Raw genomic sequence first — 19,648 nt, 5'->3', positions numbered from 1 at the left:
ACATCAACTAAAGCCTTTCTGTAAAAGTCCCTCACTGTCTATTGAGAAAGGTCACTCAGTCTTTCTAGGTTACCACAAAGGGCCAGATCTAGATCTCGCGGATGTGTTACTCCGTCACAACTGTGACGGATATCCCGTCTGCCGAAACATAAATCCCATTTGATCCAAATCAGGTTACAAGTTATCTTTCTGGTGCTCTTCTGTCAGTTTACCCCTGAATATTGTTTTCATTTTGTTTTGACATGTTTTAGTTCACAGTGCCTTAAACCCCTTTCTCACCTCACCTTTAATGCTGTTTTTGCCTGGTCTTTTTCAAACTCTCTATTTAAAAAGTTTTGGGAAACCATTAAGTTTTGTTTCCAGCATTAATGCGGTGTTTGTGCCATGAACATTCAAGGAGCGAGGGCTGGGTATTCAAGAGGGAGGTGGCGGGACCACGAAAGACTGAAGAAGGGTCCCATAAGAATGAGAGCTGGATTCACATAATTCTGTGGTGATCGTGAACTGTGCTAAAGCAACCTCTGTGATTTACAGGCCAAATCTATAGCAACAGCTGAATACACAACTAAATAAAGCGTCAAGGAAGAGTGAAACAGGGGCCTGTGCCAACTGTGCAACTGCAAGCCCACTGCAGGCCCCAAAACAAGCATTCTTTGAGTGTTTTGCAGTTGTTGACGGGCACGCTGTCAGCGATGGCCCAAAGAAGAGGGACTGGACAAAGACTATACCATTCGATGCAATCCTAAAGCAAAACCATGCATGTTTGGCAGAATGCGGGTCTTGCAAGACCTTTAACGGGGGTCTGGTATATAGGTAGGAGACTGTGATGCTACATTACCAACCCCCTTGAAAGAGCTCAGCTCCCTATCACCTGTTGTATTTAGTGGCATGGGTTCGCATAAATAAAGATGTAAAAATATACTAGAACGGTAAAAGTCAGTTTGATATATTTAACAGGTAAATAGGAGGGCTGCATCCTATCTCCATAAACCAGCAAATCGCTGCTTCGAGTCTCAGCTAAGCATTTTATCTGGCAGAGCTTCATATGTGGAGTACCACGAAGATGGGTAATATATCCGTCAAGTGTCTCATTAAAACATTGGATGTCCCAGTAGGGCATATGCATCAACGGCTACTGTTAAATTGCTACCACACGTATCTTCTACTTAGAACCTTTTATTGTCTATTGTCCAAGCAGGACACTGTAACTATACTTTGCTTGATTTACATGGATTTTTTTTTATGTACCTTTTTCCCATGTAGCTATGTGTGGAAGTTTATACTATCATTGACCAGCATTGAACCTATGTTATTTTCTTTGTTTCTATGTAACTCTGACACCTCCCCTGTACTCGCTCTGATACCCGCAAGGGTCTGGTTCGCGCTATATAGAACTTTCAAATAAATAAATAAATAAAATAAACGAGTTTTGTTCCAGCTAGGGAATGCATCATTAAATAAATAAATATACTTTGCCAACTATGGCTGGAAGCCACCAACGTAAGAATGATGGTCCTTTTTTGGCCTGCCCTAAATGAAATCTGTGGAACCATGAGACCTGATTTTCTGTCCACTGCGTGCTCTCTCGAACCGGCACCTCACATGCCAAAGCTCTAAGCACTTATTCTCAAAACGAGAGTATAGTGCTAGACAGAACCCTACTTTTAAGCACTGCATGAAAATAAACGTTCATTTTCACAAGCTCATGCTAAGGGACGTTTTCAAGGCTGTTTTAACTCGTCTCCCAATCTGCATTTTTTTCATGCAGTTCGTCAATGCAAACCTTTTTACTCACATCTCTTTGGCTTCCAATGATTGGCTGTTTCTTGCCAAACTCACAACACGAAATACATCCTGTCTCCGGCAGGTGCTGGCTTTTAAGGTATATTATCCTTGCCCAATTTATTAGATAATTTCCCCGCCTAACATTTTCCTGGCAGAGCTCTCTGTAACAGCCAGGAACATATTATCCCAAATGATTTCCTCTGTTTACTTTACTTAAGTAAACTATAATTTCGTCCTTTCAGACACAAAAAACAGCTCACACTTACGCAGCCTCCCACATCTTTTTCCAGGCGAAAGTTAAAATTGGCATTTCACATTTACGCATTTGCGCCATAAATGTCATGTTTAGTTGATTTTTCCAGGCCCGCATTCACCCAGTTTCAGACATGAGTGTGCTTCTGAGCAAGGGAGCTAACCTCGGCCTGCTTTTATCAAGAGGAGGAGCCCTCGGGCACTCTGCGCCTAGAAGCACAGGGGACTGAGAGCGCTTTACAAATAACCACCTCCGGCACACCCGGTTTTACAATAGTTAAGCACCGTATGCGATGGGAAATATCTCTCTCCTCCGGTGATGCGAAGTGGTTTGTGGGAGGGAGTTGTGGGGGCAAGTTGGAGTTAGGGAGAAGAGGGAGATAAGAGATTGTAGGGAAAGGAGGAGAACGGGAGAGACAGAGAGAGACAGAGAGTGTGGACAATGCCGAGACAATGGAGAGATGGAGGGGGAAAAGGTGCCAGATGAGAGAGTGTCAGATTGATGTAAGAGAAGTGACGGAGACAGGGGAGGAGATGAGAGACCAATGCATAGGAGACAGCAGATGGCGAAGAGGCGTCAGGTCAGAGTGGGAGAAACAAAGAAAACGATGCAGAGGGTGCTGGAGAGAGAGCGGAAGGAGAAGTAACAAGTGGGACAGACAGAGAGCGGTGGCAATGCGGAGGGAAGGAGGAGAAGGGAGCCGACAGAGCAGAATCCAAAGAGAAAGAGAGAGAGGCCTGGAGAGTGGGTGGGAAGAATGAGGGGCCGAAACACAGTGGTGGGAGGGGGCGTTAGAAGTGAAGCAGCAGATGAGACAATAGTCTAGAAAGAGAGAGTAAAGAAGGGGGGGGCAGGAGATCCAGGTGGAAGAGAGGTACTAGGAGAGACGGGGAGAAAGTGACAATATCAGAGGACAGCGCTGGATACACTGAAATACAGAAGCAGCAGGAGGGGGGGGGGAGAGAAAGGAAAATACTGCGGAGAACGGTGGACAGGGCGAGAGAGGGGCAAAAGGATGGAGGTGAGCACGGAGATATCAAGGCAGAGCACGATATGGAGAGAGTGGGAATAAACTGACAGAGAATAAAGCAGGAGAAAGAGCGAGCGACGCAGGTGAAATATGCGAGACACCAACGGATGAGAGGCACCGGAGCAGGCACACAATAAAAGACGCAGGAAGAGACAAAGACGGCGAGAGATGCGTGGACGTCACTACGAGGAGAGAGAGATGAATACACAGAACTAGCAGGAAGAAGAGGAAGAAGGAGGCCACGAGGAAGGACAAAAAAGATTGAGCGAAAGCACGGACAGAGGAGCAGCACAAGAGATCAAGAGACGCCGAGAGCAATGAAGGAGGTGTCTAAAGGAGACATGAAAGAGAGGGAAGACTTGGCAAGATGTACAAACGCAGAGGAAGGAGAGACAAGAGGAAGACAAATGCCAGAGGAGAGAATGAGTGAGACATGAAAAGAAAGCACTGCAAATGGACTAGAGTGAAAGAGGGGAAACCAGGGAACAGATAGCAATGCCAGGAGGTCTGGGAGGCAGGGAAGGAAGTGTCAAAGGTGAGGAAGTGAGAGCCAAAGCAAAATATAGAAGCGGGGGAGGGCGGAAAGGACGGGCGATCACAGAGGAGCGAGCAGGAGAGGCAGAGAGACCAGTAAGAACATAGAGGGAATGGGTGAGAGAGACGGGCAGCAAGGGGCACAAAAGAGACAGGGCGAAAAAGATGCAGAGAAAAGGAGACAACAAAAGAGGGGGGAAAGTCGAAGAAGAAAGAGACGGAAAATCAGTGTCGCAGGAGCAGGACGTCAAGAGCGGAGAGGGGCGGAATTTATATGGTGGCGTTTTATGAAAGAAATGAGGAAACAAAAAAATGCGCGGAGGCAAGGGGAAAGATTAACGGAAGTGAGAGGGTGAAAAGCCAGTAAGTAATATGTCGCCAGGAGAAGGGTCTCCGCTCTGGTTAGGGAAACTGTAGTGGAGAAAGTGCGGAGGTGTGAGGGGAAAGAGCGAAGGTGTGAGGGGACGGCGAGTGGGAAAGGTGGACGTGAGGAAAGGAAGAGCGTGAGCGAGCGATAAAGACCATCGTATGGAGTGCAGAAAGTACTGACTGTCCCACCTGCCTGCAGTCCGTGTTTACATTCTTCATATGGGGAGGGATATCCGATCCCGCAAGGACTTCCAATAACAGAAACACCGCACAGCCCCTCTCTGCAACTCAAACAGGTAATCAATTTGAATTCTGTTTTAAAAAACTCTTTATAAGATTCCCCCGACTGCTACATCAATTGTTCTATTTTTAAGCACTGACTTTTTTTAATTTATTTTTACAAACAATGATTTTAATTAATCGAGCATGAATACATTTATTCAAAGCGGATCCTCCGCGAGGGGCTGTGGAAATACACCCCGCACGAAGAGAACCCAGTCCGCCACCGACCAGCAGACCAGACAGGTCGACTGGTGTCCACCGTAATCACAGACCTCACCCCTACACTGTGAGTCCCATAAGTGAGTGGCCCCTGGCAGTGCGCCCGCTAAACATGACCCAAACAGCTCTCAAGCCAGGCAGAGCCTGGGAGTGCGCTGCAAAGCAGGGACCAGTCCCGCGCACATCACGGAGATGTCCGCTGGGGGTGAATGCGCGCCCTCCCCAAAACACCCCCGTCACTCCCGCTCAACAAAGTTGTGAGAATGTCGGACTGGCTCCCTAAACACAAATACACCGCACCATATATGCCACAAGTTAGAGGTCTCCCTACAAACATTACAAATAAATCCACAAATCAGGGGAACATATGAAACAGAAACTGTCACCGTATGTTGACCCTGCAAATCATTCACGTGGGGAGAGTCAGTGGGGAATGACCCCCTCCCTTACAAAATAAACTAGTGACGGCAAGCGGATGGTGAAATGGCATCTCCTCTCCAGCTGCCCTCTCACCACCCCGTGGATCCCATGCCACCATGAGCGGGCTTCAGTGCGCTAAGGAACAGGACGCACTTCTGCAGTAGGTCCCAGTACTCTGGGGCTCCAGAACTAGCCCTGTGGACACACCCCGGGCTCCCCGCCCTTGGTCCCGATACCTAGCTCGTTCTCCCCGGAGAGACATCCCGAGAGTCGATACTTACCGGTGTGTGCACTCCGGGGAGGCGGATGTCACTCCCCCGCTGTCCTGCGCTGAGCGGCTGAGGTCCCGTGCAGCCTGCAGAGCGCCGGGGACTGCAGCACCTGAGCGCGCGCTCCCTCTGCCTGCCTCTCCGCCGCGTGCATCACTCCCAGCAGCCAATGAGGAGGCGGCTCCGAGGCTGCGCGTCCCCCTCTAACACAGCAACAGCACGCACGGGGGCCTGGGAGGGTGCACGGTCCACTCAAAGTGCTTCGAGGGAGGTAGCGACAACCGCAGCCTCCCGCACTCTCTCCAGAACAAACACTGGAGGTTACAGGGAACCGAGGGAAGGCGCTTTCTGCTGATTTCTTTCACAGCAGCGCGTTCACTGCCTCTGGTCACTCACTGTTCCATACACCTTCCAGCACCCATAGCAGTGATGGTCAGGAGCTGCATTGCAGAGTAACCGATGGAAGGCACTTGCACGGATCACCAGGGGTTTTGTAACCATGTGCTTCTGCGGTTGTTCTTTTATCCTAAGCTCTATCAGCCATGAAGTCTGCCTGTTTGGAAATCTCCAGAATTGAGCTTAAGTCACCGTCGGTCAATGTTGTTGTCTCAATCGCTTGCCATGGTGTTTCTTCTTTTCTTCTGTTTTGAAGCTGAACATAATTGTGAGTGAGTTAGAAGGTTTTAAATGGCGCACTACGGAACAAACCATCTCTCGGCCCATACCACCTGTCCTAACTCTTGGCTCGCAGAACGGATTAACAAAACAGGAACTTTCTGAAGGATTTCCTGAATTTCAGATGGTAGCTCCTCTGCGCTGATCTTCTGGATATAAATTCCTCAGCTCAGCCACACAAAGGCAGAATAGTTTGTCTCATAATTTTTTTTCACGGTTCACTTTTAGAATGCACGCCAAGTTTCCCGTCCAACCGGGTAGGTAGGTGCTTGCCAGGTAGATGGAAACAGTTAATCATATAAATGGGGACTAACACCTGCTCTCAAAGTGCGGAAACTCACCTCTTGTTCTTCCCTGCTGCTGCTGCTCCTCGCCGGACCCGCTTCGCGGGCCCCGCTTCGTCGTCTTGGACCCCCGGACTTCCCTTGGACCCTCGAAACTGCTGCTGGGCTATCCACTGTGCCTCCCTTGGACTGTGCTGGGCTGCTGGCGTGGTTGCGCGCGCTTGTGCAGGACCGCGGGGCTGCGAGCGGACCCGCAGGGACTCAGTGTTCCAGGAGTCCCTGCGTGAGGTTCTGACCCGTAACACCTGGGTCGCTCTCCCTGCCTGTCCCGCCCTCGTATTAGTCATTAAGAAGGGCTGTGTCAGAGGAAACCTTTGGGACTAACACCTGCTCTCAAAGTGCGGAAACTCACCTCTTGTTCTTCCCTGCTGCTGCTCCTCGCCGGACCCGCTTCGCGGGCCCCGCTTCGTCGTCTTGGACCCCCGGACTTCCCTTGGACCCTCGAAACTGCTGCTGGGCTACCCACTGTGCCTCCCTTGGACTGTGCTGGGCTGCTGGCGTGGTTGCGCGCGCTTGTGCAGGACCGCGGGGCTGCGAGCGGACCCGCAGGGACTCAGTGTTCCAGGAGTCCCTGCGTGAGGTTCTGACCCGTAACACCTGGGTCGCTCTCCCTGCCTGTCCCGCCCTCGTATTAGTCATTAAGAAGGGCTGTGTCAGAGGAAACCTTTGGGACTAACACCTGCTCTCAAAGTGCGGAAACTCACCTCTTGTTCTTCCCTGCTGCTGCTCCTCGCCGGACCCGCTTCGCGGGCCCCGCTTCGTCGTCTTGGACCCCCGGACTTCCCTTGGACCTTCGAAACTGCTGCTGGGCTATCCACTGTGCCTCCCTTGGACTGTGCTGGGCTGCTGGCGTGGTTGCGCGCGCTTGTGCAGGACCGCGGGGCTGCGAGCGGACCCGCAGGGACTCAGTGTTCCAGGAGTCCCTGCGTGAGGTTCTGACCCGTAACACCTGGGTCGCTCTCCCTGCCTGTCCCGCCCACGTATTAGCTTATAGCCAGCCACTGTCCCCGCTGCGCGGGAGCGCGCGGGGCTAAGCCCGGGCAAAGGGCGGGCCGTCTGTGGCCGTCAGGGGCTGGCAGCGGCTGGGCTGGGCCACCTCCCTAACATTTTAAAATATTTCGTTCAAACATCACATGGTCCCTCCTCATTGTTGATGTTAATGCTCGTATTTCTATCTTTGCATTTAACCATCGTTAGGCGTGTGTTCCCATTGTTAGCATAATCGCTTAGATCTATCATTGACTGCCAATATACACGTTTTTTGAGTTATTAATTTGGTTATTTGTCGATTTAAAGATGACCCTAAGATCTGGAAAAAAGAGGCAAATCCAGGTCTCTACTTCTAATGGCATTTATACGGGTACAATTGACCAATTTTTTAAACGCTCCACTGCTATACTGGAGAAAGAAATTGCTATAGTTGAAAAACGTCTTTCATTGGATATAATTACAGGCAAGCGATCTTCTCTTGGGAAAATTAATGAGGCAGTTTCCCCTATTTCGCTTTCCCTTATAGATTCTGATAGCAATGTTGCTAATACTGATCTTGTGCCTATAACTGTCCCTGAGACCCAAATAGGGGAGATGGCGGAGGTGGGTCAAGATAGCTCATCTACTATTGCTCACGATAACATGCTAAATGGTGGGATTACCATCTTGCTAGATCAGTCTAGAGGGAATTCAGGTCTCTCGGACTCACCGAATTTAAATCTTAGTAAGGAGCAAGAGATCTCCCCCCCCATTTTACATCTTTTTCCCTCACAGAACCCTGGGAAACGCAAAAGGCTAGATCTCCCCCACATAGATGAACATAATGAGGGGGTGGGAAGCACTATTGATTCTTCTACTCGGCTGTGTAACACTAACGTGGCGGGTCAACCCGAAGATCATAATACCACTGTTAGTATTGTAGAAGGCATACTCCTGGCAAAGATAGAGTTATTAATGAAGTCCTTGCTTATACCGCTATTAGAAAGGACAAGATTACTGAATGAAAAAATGGACTCACTGGATAGGTTGTTTAAAGAGAATATAGCACCATCAAATAAAAAGCTAGACAGTCCTATCCCTAAAGGTGTGACCCCCATTGTTCCGCCACCACCGAAATCTAAACCGATAAATAAAAAAAAAGCTGGGACGTCAAGCTTAAAGGCGGGATCTCATATGTTAAAATCCCCGCAGCCAACATCAGTATCGGCCACTAAGATGACAGTTAGCTCTGGTGTTACACCTAGACAGAAGGCCATAAAACAACCCCAGCCCAAGAAAACACCTAGCAGTCATGAACATAATCCTCGGCCATCTTCTAAACCTATCCCGAGGAAACAATGTGTTAATCTCCCCCCTGAGTCACAGCCTTATACCATCATTTTAACTGGCGTGGCTCCATTAGTTGAAGGTAAAAGAGAAACACACATGGACCTCCACAATAAGGTTACATTTTGGCTCAACAAAAATCGCCCGCTCCCACCCAATACGTACTCCGAAATTCTTAATGTAAGAAGGGTGGACTGGATAGGTTATGGTAAGAAAGATCTTGAAGGGGACTGTGTGGTGATTAATTTTAGAGAATCATGGGTGGCTAATTTTATTGGCAGAGAACCTAGATTTGGAAGAGTCGGGGATGTGCAAACCTTATTGTTGAATTATTTTTATCCCGCTTTTCGTACAAGTGATCCCCACACCCCACCTCAATATTCTAGAAGAGACAGGCCAAGAGGGAGATTTCACTTAGACACTCCAGCTTATCCTTTGTTTTACCCGCAACTCACAAACCGGTTTGCTCCGCTGACCGGCTTGGAAGGTGTGGATTGACTTGATGATCCAATGTTGATTCCTGGGCGGAGTGAAGTCGTACCGAGTTCCCCTAACCCTGTTCCATCTCTTAGGGTTGAGATTGTAACAGGGTTGAGTGGTAATTCCCAAGGGGAGGAAGATGGGGTAAAACCTTTGAATCCAATATATAGTCCTCTAGCACTGGAGGAGACTATTAACCCTCCCAACAATCTGCTGAAAGACACAAGTAATATTCTTACAGTCCTGTCATGGAACATAGCGGGATTGTCTGGGAAAATGTCTGAAGATGACTGGGGCTCTTTTGTGGATTCTTTCGATATCATTATGTTTCAGGAAAGTTGGTCAACTGTTGCCATCTTTCGGGTTGGCTATCTTAATTTTTATAAACCAGCCTGTAAAGGACCAAAAGGCCGTCCCTCTGGTGGTTTGGTTATTTGGATCAGGCAATCTCTAGCCCTTATAATTGAAGATATTCCTACTTTAAGTAGTGATATTCTTGCCTTGAAATTGTCTGGTAAAAATAAAGAGGTTTTTTCTCTGATTAATATATATGCAAGAGGGCTACCTGGTGGGAAGCCTGCGAGAGCAGTCAGTGATCTAGACTGCTTATTAAACACTATTTCTAGCGATAATTGTATAATGGTGGCTGGTGATTTTAATTGTTCATTTGAACCCTTTCCTAATCTTGATAATGAAGGTTATGGGGAATCTGATCAAATCTGGAACATTCCACCATTATCAATCCCCCCCATTAAAAAGGTTACGGAGGCAGCAATGCAGTGGCTAGGCCTTTGTCTTGAATGGGATTTGCGTGCAGCTAACGGTAGAACTAAATCAGATTCAATGGGAAAGGTCACTTTTGACAATTCCAAGTATTCGAGTCGTATTGACTACTTCTTAATAAAGATAAAATTCAGGAAAATCCTAGAGGATATGGAAGTAGTCCAAAGACCTGAAAGCGACCATAACCCTCTGGCAATTAAATTATTATCGAAGGAGGGTTACAGATTGGATTCTGCATCTACTACTGTTACAGCTGAGGCAGTTCTCACGAATGACTGTAGAAGAGTACGCTGGACTAGGCTTATAGACAACCCCACCGTGTTAGAAAGGATTGCGGTGGAGGTCTCAGTAGCCACTAATCTGATGGTACCGATACTTAATGAAGGTACCTCCCCGGAAGAAATAGGGATGATCCATGAGTCTTTGTTTAATAAGATAAAAACTTTTTTTAACGAACCTATAAAAGGAGGGAACAATAGTCTAGTACCAACTAGGACTAAATGGTACGATAAATCTTGTCGTTTAGCACATAGCACCTTAATAGATGCTATTAAATTGAAGTCAGCCATTGATATTAGGCTAGCTAGGGTTAACTACAAGAAAACACTTAAAGAGGCAAAAACCAATTGGGATGAACAGCGTTGGTTAGATTTATATCAAGCAAGCACCTCATCTAACCAACAAAAATTCTGGGAGGTTGTGAGGTGGGGTGGGACTGGGGATTCGAAAACACCTGTTAACCACGTGTCTGCAGAACAATGGGTCAAACATTACGCTACGCAGTTTAGTGACACGGTACGGATCTCCCAACATTGGGAAGATGCCAGTGTTCAGACTGCGGCGCCCTTATTTGACCACGTTGTTTTCACAGAATTAGATACTGTAGCTGCGCTTAAACAAGTTCAGAACGGTAAGGCTCCAGGTATGGACTGTGTCCCTGCGGACCTTTTTAAGTATGATCAGGTGCATTGGGTTCCGTATATAACCACCCTAGCAAATGCGATAGCTAGAGGGATGGAGATTCCAAACTCATGGAAAGGGGCAGAGATCCTTCCCGTGTATAAAAAAGGGGATAAAACTAATGCAGGAAACTACCGTCCAATTAGTCTTATCGATGCCCTTCAAAAGATTGTGGCTAGAATGCTTCTAGGAAAAATTGACACTTGGATGGTCGAAGGTGACATTCTTTCCCCACTACAAGCTGGTTTTCGGGCTTACATTAGCACAGTTGACCAGATCTTAAGATTCGTTATGATCTATTGGAAAACTGTGTTTCTGAGAGGTGGCAGGATTTACGCTGCATTTGTGGACCTCAAATCAGCGTTTGATTTGGTCCCCAGAGGAAAGATGTGGGCTGCATTGAGAAAGATGGGTGTTCCCCCTGCGCTCTTAGAACTTACCATCAGGATGCATGAGGGAAACTTTGCTAGAGTACGGTGGGGTCGTCAGGGCCAGGTTACTGAAACCTTCCCGGTGACTCGTGGAGTGAGACAGGGCTGCGTCCTGGCCCCTACCCTTTTTATACTTTTTATTAATCAAGTGGTTAAGTTTCTCTCAGAAACCCCTACAGACGCCCCATTGTTGGGGGGGAGTAAATTCCCCCTTTTAATATTTGCGGATGATACACTCATACTGGCCAAAACTCAGAAGGGTTTGCAGGTTGCTATAGATAAATTTGTGGATTTCTGCAAAGAGAACGATTTAGAAATTAACATTAATAAAACCAAATTTATGGTCTTTACGAAGAAAAAAGCACAGAGGGGCAATGTCACGATGAACGGGTCAACACTGGAACAGGTTGAAGTTATGACCTATCTTGGTGTCACAATGGATTATAGATTACGCTGGAAAGAGCAAATAACAGCGCTTAGCTTGAAACTAATGCGCCTGTCCGGTTGTTTGGTGAAGGAGCAGCGGAGCTCTTTGACCAAAAGGGTGTTGCCCGCCCTCAAAATATATAGTGCAAAAATTAGCTCTGCCATATTATATGGAGCGGATATATGGGGCTGTGTAGACCTGGCTGTCCTTGACAGGATACAAAACAAATTTCTCCGAAATTTAGTTAGTCTTCCGCCATCAACACCAACTCTGCCACTATTGATGGACATGGGGCTCCACTCATTTAAACATCAAGCCCAGTACAGGTTGGTGGCGTTATGGAGACGAATATGGTCCACACCAGAACTTGCCATGTTCGCCCAAGAACTTCAGGATGTTAGATCACAACAGGGGGCTGGTGACATCCCTTGGTTTAAGTCTATTAGAAACATTCTTTTTGGAATGGGCCTCCCACTGTTGTGGTCTGAGCCGGGCTCCCATATCTTTCCTTCTAAGAAAGATTTTAAATCTCTCTTTTGGTCCATGGTCAAGGATGAATACGTTGCTCTTTCGGAGAAACCAAACTTGACTGGTTTGTTTCTGCTATATAAAATAGTCCCCCATACAGAGTGTTTCTGGGATATAATTATTAAAACCACTGATAGGAAGCTTTACTTTCAGTTCCGTCTTGGTACACTGCCATTACGGACCTTTACCAGTGGTTGGCAGAAGCCGGTGACTCCATTTTGTCCATGTTGTACAACCCATAAAGAAACAATAGGTCACTTCTTGTTCGTTTGTAATGCTTACGGTGAACCACGACATAAGTGGTTAAAACCTATTTGCCATAGACTAAAGACCAGGTCGAGCAGAGAAGCCCTATTCATCTTAAGAACTAATACTTCTGAATGTCTCTCAATTGGAATGGCTAAATTTCTTGGATGGGCTTGGTTACTAAGATCTAAGATAGTTTGTAACACTCTGTCATGAACATTTTATATAGTTTGTTACTTTGCTAGATTGTGTCTCTGACCAGTATTGATGTTGTATCTTTTAATCGTATTTGTATAACAACAATTTCTCCTTATCGTCTTTATGCACACATCTAATTTAATTGAGGTTTTATGTATTTTTATATTGTATATAATGTCATTGATTATGTAATATTGCTATTAATTGTATGTTTGTAAATATTTTGTCTTTTATGAAGAATATTCGAAATAAAGACGTTAAAAACTGAAAACTGATAAATGAGGCAGGTAAGACGATTATCCAGGAGCGCTTCACAAAACAGACAAAGATTGGACGTAATCCTAGCAATGCCTGGCATCCAGGGCAGTGATCTTCGGGACATGGCCGCACCGTGTTGCTGCGTTCTCTATGATCTGGAGGTTCTGGATGAGATATTGAGGGGGCAGCACTTACAATAAATGTGCATAATCAAACTTGGAGTTCACCAGTGGTCCACTCACAAGGTGATGTGGCAAAGAGTGGGTTTCAACAAGAACATCTGAAAAGAAGATTCAATAGGTGCTTTGATCTGAGGGTGCAATTTCAGAACTGGATCAAAGAGGATGTCTAGATTGCGAGTCAGGGTGTGGACCAGGATATCTGGAATGGAGAAGGCCGTGAGGTGAAGCCCTAAGTGTGTCTCTGTTGGTCCCTAGCAGCAGCTGTTCAGTTTTGCTGTGGTTCAATTGAAGGTTGATTCTCTCTTCCCATGTTTTAACATCTTGGAATCATTGATCGAGGCCATGATTGATTTGCCTTCCTCGGTAAACAAACTTCCAGTTGTGTGTTGTTGGCATTAGAATGAAGTTGTGCCTGAAGTTTGGAGATAGACAAGGAAAGTGTCTGAATACAAATGTTAAAAAGAAGTGGTGGCAGTGGTGACCCCTGTCGGTCACCCAAGCATTAAGGGGGTGACACAGAATTTAAGGAACAATATTGTACGCACTGGGTGATATACTTCAGGAAGTCCAGAAACTAAGGAAGTCTGACCCTGGCATGGTGCCCATTTTAACATGGCATAGAAATCCACCATGTTTAATGAATCGGACACATCGAGCAGACACAGCTGGGTCAAGGCTTCAAGTCATCCGCTTCCAAAGCATTTCTCTAAACCTTAAGTAGGGCAATTTTACTCCGAAGTTTAGGTCTAACATGTCATTCGTAAGTACTGAACAGATGATATTGGTCGTCCTGGGAAAGAAGTTGGTAGAGCACTACCTTTTCGATGAGCTTAGCAAGAAGTGGGAGTTTGGCAATGAGGTGGTAATTCCCTGCATTCTGTGGGTCAGCGGAGGGCTTTTTTGAAAGCTGAAGAGAGATTGCATGTTCCGGGGTTGAAGAGAACATTTATTGATGATTCTGGCGATTAGTGGTGTGAGAAGACAAAAAGTTTGGAATGGAGTTTGAAGGTGACATTTATTAGTTCCCCATAGTTGAAAGATAACACAAGTTTCATTGACATTTTTTTTCCACCCGGATTGCCATTATCATTGATTCCTAATATAATATTTATGGGAAAAATATTGTTTAGCCATTAGTGCAACATCACTAAAACACAGCTAACAAAAATCTAAAAATATGAAGTGACTGGTAAAATAATTTCTCAAAGAAGCTTATCAGAAAGCACAACAGTACACACTGTAAAATGCAGTTCTTACAATAGTGACAAAACTCTTTCTTTGTAACTTTATTGAATGGGCATATGTTTTCAGTAATATTTAAAATAGTTACAGTACACAGCAGCATGACTATTGACTGCCTGAGCAGTTACATCCTGGGTTTGCGTGGGACTCGTAATGAATCGCAGAATAATCTAAAAAGATCTCTTCAGTGCCACGTGCTGGTGAAATAGTTTTGCTGGCGGGTTTTGTGCACTGCTTTGCAGCTTGATTTTCATAGGAAGTGTATTTAATCCCAAAATGGCCATATCAGCTAAAAACAAAAGTCCCAGCTGGCTTTTCATAGTGTCTCTAAAACTAATCTCATTTTGTAACTTGAACCCTCAAACAACTGCTATAAAATCTGCTTGCCTAGTTTTTCTACCCAAGTGACTTTTCAGAGAAGCCAATAATACATTTTTTTCCGATTCTTACATGTTAAACCAAACTCCAGTAGGGTTTCACTAGAGCTCTGTTCCTCCAGAAGGCTGTCCATTCTAGTTTATAATCACATTACAAATCAGGCATGCAGCCTTTTCAAAGGTGCACTGTCCTGGAAATTGATAGAATTCCGAAGAGGCCAGCTCCTCGCCCACTTCTTTGGTTTGCATGACATGAGGGCTCTGGAGTCCAACCTCAGGTGGGCAGTTTATCCACAGTGTATGACCCATCACTGAAAATGATTTAAATAATGAAGAACTGACATTAAAATCTGTTAGTGATAATAAAATAGACTGGGATGTAGCCACATTTTATAAAGATTCAATAACTATCAAACGTAAACTATTTAATAATCTATTCACCTGCAAATGTAAGTTTAGACTGTACCCAATTAATCTCTTTTGCCCCTCAAGCATCAGCAGAGGCTTCCGATGCCCTAATAACGTTGTTTTGAACAACAATTACATCTTAGACTTTGGTGACTTTAGTCTTAGGCAGGAATCATCGCAGGCCACAACTATCAACTTCTTGAAAGACCTTGACTTTTTTTTTATCCCTCCATGTTAAATTCTGAGTCCATACAACAAGGAAGACCTCTCTCTCCTTGATGTTATTCTTAACTTCTGATATTTTTTGCAACCCAGGCTATGTATACCTTTGCCGTGGTCAGATCACAAAGCTGTCTCTTTTACAATCTTCGGGGCATATGTACAAGCCCCTATCACCACCACAACGTCACCTTTATCGATGATGTGGTGGCTATAGGGGCTTAGCTTTATTTACAAGGCAGCGTTAACCACTTAACGTGGCTTAACGCTGCCTTGTAAATAAGGCCCCTTTTCACGCTATGCTTAGCGTGAAAGGGGTGGGTAGTGGGTGTTGCGGTGGCCGTTCCAACGCAGCACCCGCTGATTTTGACGCTGCCTCCTATGCACAAGGGCAGCGTACATAGGAGACAGCGCCAAAATTAAGACTAGGGAAAATCTGGTCTTAAGTTGGCGAAACGAGGAGAAATGCAATATTTCTCCTCGGTTTTGCTTTTTCCATGTGTGCTGACTTGTGCAGCACACATGGGAAAAGCAAAATGCCATGGATTGTTTATGTACAAGAAAGTCCCCCTTCCTGTACATGAACAATCTGTAAAAAAAATGCCATTTTGTCATTTTCGTGTGTGCTGCATTAAGCAGCACACATGAAAGTGACAAAATGGCATTTCAGGATTATTTATGTGCAGGAAGGGACACCTTCCTACACATAAACAATCCTCCCATACACGCAGATACCCTTGCAATATGGTGCAAGGGTGCCTGCGTTGGCGCTACACTGCTAAGTGTAGCGCCAGCGCAGGGGGAAACGCAAGGCTGCACTATATCATTGTTAATATGGTGCAGCCTTGCGTTTCAGAAGTGGTGGAGTGAGGCGTTAAGCCATGACGGCTAACGCCTCACTCCGCCACTTCTATTGTACATATCCCCCCTAGTTCCCAAGCATGCTCAAAGTACGCTCCCAAAAAATAAAATCACTGAAAGACGCTGGAGGGCCTTTTCTTTACACTGAGCCCACCTATGCTATTCTATCAATCTTCCATAACGGTCAACATGATGTCAATGACTCTCTCACTCAGTTTAATTCAAAACTCTCTCCAATTCTTAATATCGTACAACCAGCACCAGCCAGCAATAGATCTATCAAGCGTGGCCCAAATTGCCACCCCTGGTTTACCTCAGGGTTAGCTTCTTCAAGCTAGAGAATCCCAGAAGGGCACAGGCGGTACAAAATACTGCCAAGAAGCTAGGCTACATTATTCTGCTGCCCTGGATATGAACAACACGTCCGATCAACCAAGCAGAAATATTACTCCTGGGTGATCAGTCAAGCCCTGATTTTGGCCAGGAAAATGTTTAGAGTCATTAACGACTTCTTCACTCCACTGCCTAGTCAGAATCAGATAAAACAAGCAATGGACCTCTGCAGAGAGCCCTTCATCTTCCTCTTGGACAGAATTAACAATATTAGGACATCAATCATAAATGGCTCTCACTTTCTTTTCTTTTTGAAAATCTTTTTTTAATAATTAAAAACAGGCTCTCAAAATCTCATATAATGCATTAGATGTATACATAATTAACCATTGCAATACAATGTTGTTCAAAGCAGCGTTCAAGGCCAGCGCCCCATTTAGATCACATCCCAGCCTCGTCCGGGTATCACCTCCTGTACCATAACTGGGACTGACAGTCTGTACATGGAATTGCCTCTATGTTGAAGGTACATCCACATCCCCTGGCTCATCCCCTGGTATGGCCCGTTCTAGGTTTCTATACGTCACCCAGGGGGACCACATTTTATCAAATTTTTTCTTGCATCCCCTGCTATCATATATCACTTTTTCCGCTTAGTAGCACCAATCAAGGTCTGTCTCCCATTCATCTACAGTGGGGGGTACACAGGAACCCCATTTGCGTGCTATGTTTCTTTTGGCCACCCCAGCTGCAAGGGCAAGCCAAATTCCTGTGTGCCTAGGCCAGTCTTCCTCACTCTTAATCATCAGTAGGAGACCCTTGGCCTCCACCTGTACCTCTACTCCCATTAGCCTGGACACTGTTGCCGCCACTCCTTGCCAATAACGCACGATCACTGGGCAGTCCCAAAGTATATGGAAGAATGACCCCTTCGTCTGACCCCCCCTTACGCAGTTCGATGAGTGCGCCTTGCCCCATTTGTGTAAAAGTGTACGAGGATAGTACGAGCGATGCAGGATCCTGAGTAGTATCAGCCTAAATCTAGTCCTGATCGCTATTTCTCTAGGCCCCTGTAATGCATCAGTTCACTCCTCGTCCTCGAGAGTGCCCACATCGGCCTCCCAAGCCGTTCGCAGGAGTATCAGGGGGTCTGGCACATTGTGAATTAATTTTTTGTATATCGTTGAGGTCACCCTGTCTGGTATGGGGTCTGCCAATAGGCGATCCTCTAGCGGTGAATAGTCCGGAATAGCCTCTCCTGCCTTAATGTGTCTATGAAGTGCATGTACAAGCCGCATATGGGAGAATGCCTGGGCCGGCGCAAGCTTAAATTCAGTTCGGAACTTCTCGAATGATAGGGACTCTGTACCTCTCCATATGTCACCCAGATGATCGATACCTAAGGCTTTCCATCCTGCAAACCCCTTCAATCCGGCCACCTGTCTCAGCAGGTCACCCACCCATAATGGCATCATCGCCGTCAGGCGGCGATGCCACCCTAAGAATTTATTGGCTGCAGTCCAGCATTGTAGGGCTGTTGCTGTGTGGGCTGGTAAGGCTTGCTTGCTTCCCCTGGCATCTAGCAGGGCCTCATGGTTCCCATTGGGCATGGCCTCTCTATCCATCTTGGAGGCCTGCTCCTCCCTGTCGGTATAGACCCATTAGTTGATAACTAACATCTGTGAGACCCAGTAATATAGCTTAGCATCTGGGACCGCGAGACCCCGTCGTAGATTCCTCTCTGTAGTTTGTTCAGCGCTATCCTAGGTGCCCCCCCTTGCAAGATTAAATTGCGGAGTTCCTGGGCTATCTGCTTCAAGAAGCCGTCTGGCATCGGGTATGGTGTTTTCTGTAGGGCATAGAGAAGGCGCAGGAGGGTCATAATTTTATACAATGCTGCCCTATCCATCAGTGTCAGGGGGAGCGTGCTCCAATGTCTCGCGTCCGCTCGAAATCTCTGAAGTAATGGATAGAAATTTGCTTGCAGGAATAATTGGGGGTCTCAAAATATGTACAGACCAAGGTATTTAAATCCTTTCTCCACCACCGGGGTCCACACCCAGGCGGCAGCCTCGGCAGAGTCCCGAGAGGGGCACAACCACCAATTTGGTCCAGTTTATAACGAAACCCGAATAGCTGCCAAATAGAGCAACAATATATGGAGAACCCGGGCGATGGAAAAATAAGATCTAGATAAGTATAAAAGTATATCATCCGCATAAAGCGATATGCGTTCTTCCCATCCTCCCGGTGCCTGAATACCCGATATCATCGGGTCTCTTCTGATCCAATATGCAAGAGGCTCCAGCACCAAGGCAAACAGCAATGGCAACAGGGGGCAACCTTGTCTAGTTCCTCTACCCAGTGCAAACGGACGGGATAATGTCCCATTTACCCTCACATGCGTGAGCGGGTCTGGGTATAGCAGTTGAACCCATTTGCAGAACTGTGGGCCAAAGCTCAGCCTGGTAAGGACCGCAAACAGTTAGTTCCACTCTATGCTATCAAATGCATAAATGGCTCTCATTTTCAAACCAAATTCCCTTATTGGAAATCGTGTCCGTCCCCTAACTTAGAAAAATGTTGCTCCTTCCCTTTCTGACCTTGGTTGTTGGCTGAATCAGTGTCCAGTAGCCCAGGAAAGTAGATAAGTTGCTGTATCTTCAGACAGTGCTTGGAATTCACTTGAAGACCAAACAAATAACAGAGCTTTCCAGAATATAGATCTTGCAGGGAGCCCATTTCACTTTCTAGCTGGAACCTTGTTAAAAAAGTTATTCTACTGGACACTAACATGTATTTCTGCCTGAATTGATTGCCAACCTGTTATGCAAACCCAAAGAAGACACCAGATTCACCCTACGTCCAACCTATGGTAGGCACTGTCCGATAAACAAGACCACTCGAGCAGTGATGGTGACTGACTAGCTGGACCCTCACCAAACCAGCACTCCATCAAGTGAGCCTCTGAGTGGTGGCAATCCCTGGTGGCACAATTTCCATGCAGATATGGTCCTTCTAGCTCTCTTCTCTTGGTACCACCTAAGGAAGCCTTCTCCAAAAGAATATATTCCTGGGCCCCTTTCCTTTCTTCAGAACCAATGCTGCATCTGCCCTGGTGTTGAGCCAAAGCTCAGGACCTACATCCAAGGTGCTGTATGTGGGTTCTGGACACACCATATTCATGCCTGGCCTCCTTCAGGCATCACTGAGATCCAA

The 19,648-nt window shown here is 46.3% G+C and overlaps 1 protein-coding gene across 3 annotated transcripts in view; it reads right to left on the bottom strand.

Annotated features, from left to right (window-relative positions):
* Window positions 1–19,648, bottom strand: part of DVL1 (dishevelled segment polarity protein 1) — a 693,343-nt gene that overhangs the window by 149,047 nt on the left and 524,648 nt on the right. The window lies entirely within an intron of this gene.

The sequence above is a fragment of the Triturus cristatus genome, chromosome 1_2, assembly GCF_964204655.1.
Source record: "Triturus cristatus chromosome 1_2, aTriCri1.1, whole genome shotgun sequence".
Lineage (NCBI taxonomy): Eukaryota > Metazoa > Chordata > Amphibia > Caudata > Salamandridae > Triturus > Triturus cristatus.
Note: the sequence above shows the minus strand (reverse complement) of the source record. Positions and strands in the feature narration are given on the sequence as shown.